Here is a 12,202-nt window from a genome sequence, read left to right as displayed (position 1 = left end):
ATAAGTAGATTTACATACATAAAAACTGAATAAGTTGATTTTTTTTACAGTGCAGTAGAAGCCTCGCAACTCCAGCTGAGCAACCATCAGCATTTCTTTCAGGAAATGCTCTTTTTCTAGTTGCATTGCTATCTTGAAGGTTAGTCTGATTAGGAAATTAGATTTAAATATAAAGAAAACGATTCAGTTCCTGTGGTGAGGCTCCAGAACATCCAGCCAGTCATCCTGCTACAGGAGCTAATTGCAAAGTGTGAGCTCTGCCCACACGGAAATGCAATACATGACATATACAGCGAGTTTCTGTTTCAAGAGTGGGGTTTTCATATACCTATAAGGTGATATATTGCTATCACATACATACAGTACGTACATCCTCTGGATATATGCAAATACAAGTTTGTAACATGTAACATAAAACGTCTATAAAATGGTCTATAAATGTACATATATTATAAATACCTATATGATTTATTCACATGTAGTATTATATGTTAAATGTATATATGTTAGACATATATACAGTGACATGGAAAAGTATTTGCTCCTCAACATATTTATTTTGTTCTTGTATTTTTTAGCTTATCATACAAACTTTAATATCGGATAAAATATAACCTGAGTAAATAGAAAAAGCCATTTTTAAACGATGATTTTGACCACTTCAGTTTCTGAATCAGTTTCTCTGATTTTGCTATTAATAGGTTTATGTTTGAGTAAAATGAACATTGTTGTTTAATTCTATAAACTACAGACAACATCCAAAATTACAGATTTAAATTCTGTCAGAATTTATTTGCAGAAAATGAGAAATGGCTGAAATAACAGAAAAGATGCAGAGCTTTCAGATCTCAATTAATGCAAAGAAAACAAATTCATATTCATATATATATATATATATATATATATATATTTGGTGGAATAACCCTGCTTTTTTGCATCATAGCATAGTTCTCCTCCACCACTCCTCCACCACCTCCACACACTGCTTTTGGATAACCTTATGCTGCTTTACTCCTGGTGCAAAAATTCAAGCAGTTTAGCTTAGTTTGATGGCTTGTGATGATTTGTCTTCCTCTTGATTATATTCCAGAGGTTTTTAATTTGGTAAAATCAAAGACTCTCATCATTTTTAAGTGTTTTTTTTTTTTTTTTTTACTTGACATGTGCATATAAATAGCTGAACTGTACCAGTAGGGCGTGGTTGGACGTCTGAAGCTGTGGCGCTTTCCTGGCTGGGTCTGAGGGACATCCAGACATGTTGAAGACAGAGTTAAAGCAAAAGTCACATTTCCTCTCACAGAGGGGCCAGGTAGAGTGAAGGGGTGACTGAAACCTTGCCTGTTCTGCAATGTCAATGCTTTGCACCGTAACGGAAAACCGCAGGTGGCAGGGTTCAGCTTCAGGCCCCATGCTAGCTATAGCCAAGCCTATACTCATCTGAGGAGCTTCAGAAAGCAGTGCATACACACACAAACACACACACACACACACACACACCACTTCTCCTACAGGTGTGAAATACAGATGAAAGCACAGCCAATCAGAAAAGTAACGCTCAGTGTACTCTGGCGTTTAATGTTGTGCGTTTTTGTTGTTTTGTTACTGGGTGGGATGGGTTAAATCTATATACAGGATGCTCTGTGTGTTGCCTTGACATTTTTGCTTCAGTGCTAAGCTCAGTATAATCTCAGCCCCTCTGGCTTGGTGGGGAACCTTAACCCTGTAACCCTTGTGTGGTTTTCATATTTTTGTTACTCGTTTACTTTGTTTGCTGTAATTCAGCAAATTTAAGCAATTTTACATTAAAATGCTTTACACATGCTTGCTTCACCTAAATTGCAACCAATATAAACAGCTTACATGGTTAATATTTGCCCTTTACCTTTCTTATGTTACATTTCTTTCAAAAAGTGCTACTCTTTTTTTTATTAGTTTTTTTAATAAAATGTAAAAGAAAATACATTTTTAAATAAACATTTGTTTAGTTTCAAATTTACAAATGAAGCAATGTTTATTAGCCCTTGGCCAAACATACTGTATGTAATATAAATGTGTAGGGGGTGGGGGGTGTACAGTGTGTGTTTATCGAAAATGTGTTTTGATATATGTTGAGCCAATGCCAATGAGTTTAGAAAAAATACTTTTTTAGTATCATTTGATGAAAAATGAAAACGGGTCCCACAGACCCGAACACCACACAAGGGTTAAACCCTAGCCTGTTTTAATGTGTATTTTCTCTGATTTTTCTCTGGTTTCTCCTTCAGGTCTTATAACACAGTAATTATATCAGACAGACACATGCCCTGATCTCTTTTACTCCAGAAGCCATACGGCTGGTCACAAATATAATCATTTAAATATATTCACAATTAGATATCTTTTCAAAAATGGTTAGACTAGAGTGTTTATGAGTTGAAAGCATAAGAATATTAATGATATTGAGTTCATTACATGGCTTATTAATTATTACTTTGACGAAAGCCCTTAAGTTACTGATCCTGCCTGTCTCTGACTACTCTTACAAATTTAACCTCCAGACTTCCCGAGTGTCTCGGAAGCCACGGGAGTCTGCCGCATAACAATAAAGTCGCTCCCTTTGTGTGCATATTCATGAAGTTCATGCAAAACTGAAAGGGGTATGTTCAATTTTTTTTTATTATCTTGTTTTGGGGCAGGGGATTGTAAACCCTAAATACTATATATTTTTTATTAATAGCTGAAATGTGTTCCTTAAACATATGAATGAAACATATTAGTCATGCCTAAAATTTGAATAAACCTTTCCTAACCTTTAAAAAAAACGCTTTTATTGTGGTAATTTTCACCTCTGCAGCGCTCTCTCAGGTTTAATAATCCATAATACTGCCCTCCTGCTGACGTCCAACCATCCGCGTCTCACCACTATCAAAGGCACACTGCTGCTGCCGCAGCTCAGCGAATCAGCACTCTCGCCTGCTTTACCTCTAAACCCATACATCACCTAGTGCCCCTCCCAAACTACTCCTGCTATTTTTGAGCTCAGGGGGTTTAATGCCCTTTAAAAGTACTCTTTCATATAATTTGTGCACTTTCACATTCTCACCAGAGAGGTCACTAAATCCTCAAAACTCACAGACTGTCGCTTTAAGCTCTGTTATCTTAATAATTCAATAATTATGACAGTTTTTGCACTAATTTTACTCTGTGTTACAACTGATTAATGTAATAAATAGTCTTATTTAGATTTTCAGTAAGTGGGACCAGTTTTTCTTAGAAAGACTTCTCTCTAGATATTGCAGAGGTTCTAAATAAGTTACTGGTGTGAACACTGGTGTGAACACTGTGACCGCTGGTGTGAGCAGGGTTCAGTCAGTTTCGGGAAATGAAGGGCAATTCATGGCCCAGTTCTGACAGTCAGAGTTCACCACTGCCAGAAATGTCACCACAGGCCTTCCAGTCTGTCAGTGTTGGTTTTTCAGCAGGTACAGCCCACTGCCCCGTTTATCTGGTCTCATTCGAAGTATGAAGGAAGTGAGGCTTTTGTAAACCACTGAGCTGTGGTCACTTCATTACTAGGAATTTACTGTCAGTGATGTCATCAGACAGATCAAAACTTTGTAATACTTTATTATTTTAAATGCTATTTAAGAACCTTTATAGAAATTGGTACTTCAGTAGAATATGGAAGTGAAGCTAAAATGCTAAAGCTAACACAATAATAACATAGTTAATATCCCATGCTTTAACATAAACAACCAATCAGCTTGTTACTTACAATACTACACTGTAAAAAAACAAAACTTAAAATTGTTCTCCTTAATGTGATTTTTAAATCAGCTAAACAAAAATATTGAATTGCACTGAAAACTATAGCAAAGTAGTTGCCTCGACTACAGTGTATCACAAAAGTAGTACACCCCTCACATTTCTGCAGATATTTATACTTTAACACAATGAAAAGTAGTCTGTGCGCACCTTATATAACAGTGTAAATCTATACTTCCCTCAAAATAACTCAATATACAGCCATTAATATCTAAACCACCAGTAATAAAAGTGACTACACCCCTAAATGTCCAAATTGAGCACTGCTTGTCATTTTCCCTCCAAAATGTCATGTGACTCGTTAGTGTTACTAGGTCTCAGGTGTGCACAGGGAGCAGGTGTGTTCAACTTTGTAGTTCAGCTCTCACACTCTCGCATACTGGTCCAACATGGCACCTCATGGCAAAGAACTCTCTGGGGGTTTGGTCTGCATGGCAAAAGCAAACCGCCTGGCCTTTTTTTTCCCCTCCTCTATCTGAGCATGAATTTTAGACCAGCTGTCCAGCTAGAGTACTCTCCACTCCAGTAAAAGATGCTCCACATATGAGCTGCTAACTCATCCATTTCCCTTTATAAAGCTATGAGTTGTCTCTAAAGTATGAGTTTTTTTGATGGTGGTGAAGAAGGAGACGTTTATAGGAGGAGTTTTAGGGACAGATTCGTTCACATTGCACACATATACAGATCTGCAATTCAGAAACGATCCTAAACTATTTTATGCTAACTTCGGAGTTTTAAACTAAAAAATATATAACCCTTAACCCTTGTGTGGTGTTCGGGTCTGTGGGACCCGTTTTCATTTTTCATCAAATGATACAAAACAAATATTTTTTCTAACTCGAACTCATTGGCATTGGCTCATTTTTTGTGAAAAACATATATCAAAACACATTTTCAATAAACACACACTGTACACCCCCCCCTAACCATTTATATTACATAAAGTATGTTTGGCCAAGGGCTAATAAACATTGCTTCATTTGTAAATTTGAAACTAAACAAATGTTCTACTCATATCTTGAGTTTAATTCATTTTCTTTTACATTTTATTAAAAAAAACTAATAAAAAAAAGAGTAGCACTTTTTTAAAGAAATGTAACATAAGAAAGGTAAAGGGCAAATATTAACCATGTAAGCTGTTTATATTGCTTGCAATTTAGGTGAAGCAAGCATGTGTAAAGCATTTTAATGTAAAATTGCTTAATTTTGCTGAATTAAATACAAGTAACAAAGTAAACGAGTAACAAAAATATGAACACCACACAAGGGTTAACAACGGACAGGAACAACACTTCCTCTCAGCTACAGACAAACCCCCTCTTGGGCTTCCAACCAAAGACCCCTTGGTACAGTGGAGCCCCCCGTCAGATAAGCGTGCAGAGATACACTATATAGCAGGTGTTTGCGGTTGTCATGCGCCTGTTTTCATTCACTTCCCATTCCATATTAGTGAATGCGGAACTGAGAACTCCAGATATGTCTCATCCTGAACACGGCTGAGCAAACTATAAAACAACTACAAAAAAAAAATAATCACGAGTTTCCATACACAGCAGTGTTGCCACATACACACACAGCAGATACAATATACTTTCACTGGTGTGAGTAAACCATAGATCTCAGAAACCGTAACCAAAAAAGACACAAATAAAACAGCTCTCACATGATGCAACCAGCTCTGCAATGCGATTGGTTAAATAAGCTTCACTAGGCAACAGTGTGCAGCAGTTAAGGGCCTCAAAACATAAACCACTCTGTCAGAAATGTTCTGTATAATGACGATATTTTACTGTATTTATAATTTCATTAGCATTTTATCATTATTTTAACAGATTTTACTCTATACTGAATATAGTACATCAGTGTATAGTCTTGCCCACCAGGGCTACTGTTCATGCTATGTTTTAAAGGGGCACTTAAACTGATTTTAGTTGACTCCACCCTCAGCTCAAAAAGGCTAAACACTGGGTGATGTATGGGTTTAGGGGCGGGGCAGGAGGGAGAGCTGATAGGGATGAGCACTGTGCTTCTGATAGCGGTAAGGCACAGATGGTTGGACGTCACCATGAGGGCCGTATTATTGAATGATTGATTTGAGTGATATTCTGAGTGTCTGCATACACAAATTACACCAAATTTGAACCTTTGAGAGCATTACAGAGGCAGAAATGACCAAAATAAAAGCGTTTTTTAAAGAAAATATTAAATTTTTAGATTTTTATTACAGGCACCTTTAAAAAAAAAGTATCAGATGTAAATGAAAATAATGCAGGTTTTGGAATTTTGAAAAGTAATTACGCAAATATCGCAAGTTGTATAGGTTCATTACACAATTACTCTAATATAACATTTTGTCTAATTCTGATATGCAATTATACTAATATGACATATGTTGTAATTCTGATATTCAATTATTCCAATTTAACATGTAACTTATATGGATCAATAATGACGCTAAATAGATCCAAACAAGTTTAGAGTTCTTATGTAAAATTCTTCTAAAGTATCATATTTCGGAATTCCATTATGTAGTTAAATAAATGCAACAAGTTTAGATTTTTTATAAACAACTACTATAATGTAACATATTCACTAATTCTAATATGCAATTACTCTAAAGTAACCTAATTTGTACTTCTGATATGTAATTACTGTAATGTAACATATTTTCTAATTCTCATATGCAATTACTGTAATGTAACATATTTTGGAATTCTGATATGCAATTACACTAATGTAACATGTAACTAGTGTGGAATTCCATTATGTAGTTAAATAAATGTAACACGTTTAGAGTTCTTATATGCAATTATTCTAATGTAACATATTCTCCAAATCTGCTATGCAATTACTTTAAGGTAACATATTTTCTTATTCCGATATGTAATTACCCTAAAGTAACATATTTTGGAATTCTGATAAGCAATGACTTTAATGTAGTATGTAAGTAATGTGTAATTAAATTATGTAGTTAAACAAATGTAATAAGTTTAGAATTCTTATATGCAATTACTCTTATGTAACATATTTTGGAATTCCATTATGTAATTAAATAAATGTAACCAGTTTAGAGTTCTTATAAACAATTACACTTATGTAACACATTGTGTAATTCTGATTTGTATAAATTACAATATGTGTATATTTTATCTAATAGGTCTTGTTACTATATCTGAAATTGTGTATCCACTGTAACTGTGTAAATCTATGTCTGTATCTATATATATATATAGCCGTACAGAATGACGCAGCTGCTCTGCTGGGCACATCAGTTCTGTAACCACATGTTCTTTACCTGAAACAGTGCGAGGCCTGTGGTGAGCAAACTGGAAGCTTATTTAAATGTGCCTTTACACAAGCGTAACTCCAGCCTGAGTATAACACAGACTGCGCGACACAGTTACGAAACACTGCCTTTAAAGTACCACCAAACTACACACTGCTGCAGCTGTGAGAGTGTGGTCACTGTGGGGGCATCAGTGGTGAGGGTATGCCTGGGTACACCAACAGACCTAAAACTACACTTTTACTCTGTAAATAAAACAAATCTGTGTAACTTACAGTAAATACCAGCAGCAAGGGAGGAATTTCACTCCAAAATCATAATTTATGGGTCAGTTTATAAGACAGTTTTTATGAAAGTTTTATTGTAGAACTGTTTTGTTCACAGTGCATTACCGTTAAAAAGATCCATACATTGTTGCTGTCCAATGAGAAACAACTATCTCACATTGTTGTTAATAGAAATCCTTCAAAATCACCAGAAATAAACTCTTTTTCCATTAACTTAATTTATTGCTTTATTGCAAATATAAGCTATTTTTTGTTGGGAGAAAACACAGGAGCTCCACCGACTGAAATTAACCTAGACAACAGTCAGTCGTCAGAGTCCGTTCCTATTGGTGCACCCAATGCCCTGTTTAGCATCCCCACTCGTTAAACACACACACACAGATGCACTGCAGAGCCCAAACCTGACTTACTCTTGACTACTCAACAACTTACTCAACAGAATGAAGAATAAAATAACATTGCTTTTCCCTTAAATGAACTGTTGGTGTATCTTCACAGCGTGAACACGCAGGTCAGTATCTCTCTCTGCTGAGACGCACAAAGCGCCACACTGTTAAGATACGAACCTGCCAAAGTCAGAGCTCACCTGGTTCTTAAAGGGAATGAAGGCAACTGACACACTGATTGGTTTATTTCATGTTACGCCCAAAACACACCCATGATTAATAATGAGAATTAGCACATGCATTTTACACGCTTTCAGCCATGCAAGGTGTATTTTTTGCACATTTAGTCAGCTGCCTATTTTCGAACTGTTGCTGATATTTAGCATTGCCGCTCGGAGGAAAGCGCAGCGACTCAGTTCTGATACATCAGCTCACAGACGCCTTATGCTGATCAACATCACCGTAGGACTGATGAGAGGAAAGAGCACCATCTACCCACCCAGAGAGAGCAAGGCCAGTTGTGCTCTCTCAGGGCTCCGGCAGCTGGTGGCGAGCTGCATGGCCGGGATTCGAACCAGCGATCTCCTGATCATAGTGGGCTAGGTGTATTTTTGCAGTTAAATTTTTGTCATGTTTTTAAAGTACATATTATTGTAAAGGATACTTACAGCATTATAGATTATTTATGATTTATAGCTAAATCATACAATAAAAAGCTGTAAATTAAATTACTTGTATTTTGTATTATACAGTAATATACTCTAATCTGTACAGTATAATACTGTATAATAGTAATATACTGTACAGTAATATATCTGTACTGCCATATAAACACTGTAGCAGTTAACCAACGAATGTGTAGATATTCACAGTAACACTATAGTGGTATGCCACTACTGTAGAAATCACAGTAACACTAACACTACTCTAGAAAGGTAATGGCTTTCAACTCCTACTCTTCTTTACCTGTGGACACCAATCACACCTCTGCTGTTAGACAGAACAGTGTCAGAGGTTAACTGGTTTCAGGTATGAACATGTTTACCAACCCAATACGCTTTACTTACCTATGGCACCATCGTTTACTCAATCAAGGCTGTGGTGGACAGAAGTAGCATTGGACCACTGGGTTTTAGCAATACCACCTCACTGTGTTGTGGATCAGTGGTAGCTGGAGCCTATTTAACACAGGCAAGAAATAAAAGTGGAGAACCATCAATACTCGGCAATGAGTGAGTGAGATAAAGGTGTATTTAGAGTGAGTGGAACAGGTGTAGTCAATATCCTGGTGATAAGCTTCCTGGTAGTGCCGTGTGCAGTCTCATGTGATCGTGAGCGGAAGTGATGTCAGTGTGCAGTGCATTATGTGTATCAGCTTGTGTAACAGCTTTAACTCAACATTACTGTGTAGTCGATCCCCTTAGACTACCTTCCTTTAAGACAGGGGTGTCCAAACTACGGCGCGCGGGACACTTGTGGCCGTTTCCTTTTTTGGAGCGGCCCGCGAGGTATTTTAGAAATAGAATGAAAGTTGTTAACCCGCTGTTAAGCAGGTTTTTATAATGTGAGATTCAAAGTTTGAACGCTAGGTGTCAGAAACAGGCCAAAGCGCCTAAAAGCAGAGAGAGTGCGCATTTCTAGCGGAGAAAAACGGGCCAAAGAGTCTAAAAGCGGAGAGAGTGCGCATTTCTAGCGCAGAAAAACGGGCCAAAGAGTCTAAAAGCGGAGAGGGTGCGCATTTCTAGCGGAGAAAAACGGGCCAAAGAGTCTAAAAGCGGAGACAGTGCGCATTTCTAGTGCAGAAAAACAGGCCAAAGAGTCTAAAAGCGGAGAGGGTGCGCATTTCTAGCGGAGAAAAACGGGCCAAAGAGTCTAAAAGCGGAGAGAGTGCGCATTTCTAGCGCAGAAAAACGGGGCAAAAGAGTCTAAAAGCGGAGAGAGTGCGCATTTCTAGCACAGAAAAACGGGGCAAAGAGTCTAAAAGCGGAGAGGGTGCGCATTTCAAGCATAGAAAAACAGGGCAAAGAGTCTAAAAGCAGAGAGGGTGCGCATTTCTAGCTCAGAAAAACGGGCCAAACAGTCTAAAAGTGGAGAGAGTGCGCATTTCTAGCACAGAAAAACGGGCAAAAGAGTCTAAAAGCGAAGAGAGTGCGCACTTCTAGTACAGAAAAACGGGCCAAAGAGTCTAAAAGCGGAGAGGGTGCGCATTTCAAGCATAGAAAAACGGGCCAAACAGTCTAAAAGTGGAGAGAGTGCGCATTTCTAGCACAGAAAAACGGGCAAAAGAGTCTCAAAGCGAAGAGAGTGCGCATTTCTAGTACAGAAAAACGGGCCAAAGAGTCTAAAAGCGGAGAGGGTGCGCATTTCAAGCATAGAAAAACAGGGCAAAGAGTCTAAAAGTTGCCGTAATAAAGGAATTTAATATTAGGAGACATCATGAAATGAAACATCAATTTGAAAAATCTTAGTTTACACAACACAGTCAAAGATAAAGAGAGTAAGTCAAGTAAAATGGTGTGTAAATGAAATAATCAGGAAAAAAGTATTATTTAAAGTGGTATATTTCATTATTTGTTTTATTACAGAGTCTGTGGCCCGTGACTTCAAATATATTTCTCCTTCTGTCCCCCAACAAAAAAAGTTTGGACACCACTGCTTTAAAAGATGCCATCTTTGTCTAGATGAGCTGGAACACAGTGTTCAGATGTGTACTGTTCTGTTGCTGCTGCTGCTGCTGGAATATTTGTAGCAGTCTATTATTCTTTTGTAAACAGTTACTGTGCTTTGAATATTTTTTTGGACCTGCTGACTCTGTGTTTAGGCACAGAAAGCTGTTACCCAGGAAAACAAAACCAGAACGCATTATTTCTGTCTTATTCAGTCAAGCCCTGACTTCCTGTTAGGTTTCACTCTAACTACAATTTCACGCTTATGACATTTAAAGCTCTTGATGGTCGAGTTCTATATGAGTTACTGATGTTCTGCAGGGGCCCCGTTCAAAGAACTTAAATAGAAACGCTGCATTTGACGTATCTTAAATTATACAGAGTTTTAAACACCCAACGTTTTTTTTTTTATCACAAATTAAGAGACACAAGAAAAAGTACGAGAACTCTTCTGAATGTAAGTTTTTTTTTTTTTTTGCATAAATTTCATCCAAATTAAATGTATTGATCAATCTAATGTGGAAAAACTCAAAAATAAACTAAAAATAACATAAATTAAAATATGATAATTCATGTCTTCATTAAGAACAACCATAAACACATCATAATGCTAGTGGATAAAATACATGAACTAGGGGTGGACGATATGGCCCTAAAATAATATCACAATATTTCATGGTATTTTTTGCGATAACGATACTCTTGGCGATACAACAAAACACTAAATTGAAAAAATATATATATATATATGTATATATATTTCAAGAACACACCACTGCAACAAAATTTAAATAAAATTTTATTATTGCATATGATATGATATGGTACACCCCTAACTAAGATAAAAAAAATATTTTATCAGATTTATAACAAAAATTAATGATCCAAAAAGTGATGATACTAATAATACACTCCAAATGTCTCCATATATTCAGGATTAAAGTAAAATAAATGATACTGGACAGATATAATCTCTAGTCTCTAGTAGATATATAGTGGGAAATGAGAACAGTGTGATTTTTTCTTTCGCTAAAAACATTAAAAAAGTAGCACCCTGATGTGATAATTAGGAATGTGTGATATGGCACCATATTTCAAGGTATAATATCGTTCACGATATTGAAAAATGTTGCAGATATTATTGTGTACAATACGACATGGCGCACCCCTAATGTGAACCCTTGTGTTAATGGCCTCAAAAAATGATGAAACTGGCTCTCATCAGGACCGGAAAGGAAGATCAAGAGTTTCCTCTGTTGTACAGGATAGGTTCATCAACTAATAAGTTACCAACCTCAGAAATCACAGCACCCCAGATAAGATACAGTTAAATGGGCTACAATTCACAGAGTGTTTTGTTTTTTTTCACCTTTTTTTTTTAAATTACTACATGATTCTTGTGTGTTCCTTTATAGTCTGGATGATTTTAGCATTTATTTACAATGTAGGAAAAATCTACTAAAATCACTGAATGAGGTGTGTCCAAACTTTTGACTGGTACTGTACATAATTACACAAATTGTACAGTTTTAAAATTTCCAAAATATGTATCACAGGCTTTTCAAGGTTTCACACTTTTTGATGGGGTCCCACATTTCTTTTCACATATAAATGAATTCTGTGAAATCTCTCACACACACACACACACACCTGTGTGTATGCATGCGTACCCCCCATACACAGATAATTTATGCATGCGTTCTTTTGGAGTCTTTTACCACAGTAGAACAGGACGTGGTGTAAAGGTGTGAAAAAAACAAGGTCACGTGACCT

Source organism: Astyanax mexicanus, chromosome 6, assembly GCF_023375975.1.
Source record: "Astyanax mexicanus isolate ESR-SI-001 chromosome 6, AstMex3_surface, whole genome shotgun sequence".
NCBI lineage: Eukaryota > Metazoa > Chordata > Actinopteri > Characiformes > Acestrorhamphidae > Astyanax > Astyanax mexicanus.
The sequence above is the reverse complement of the archived record's forward strand: the minus strand, read 5'-3'. Positions refer to the sequence as shown.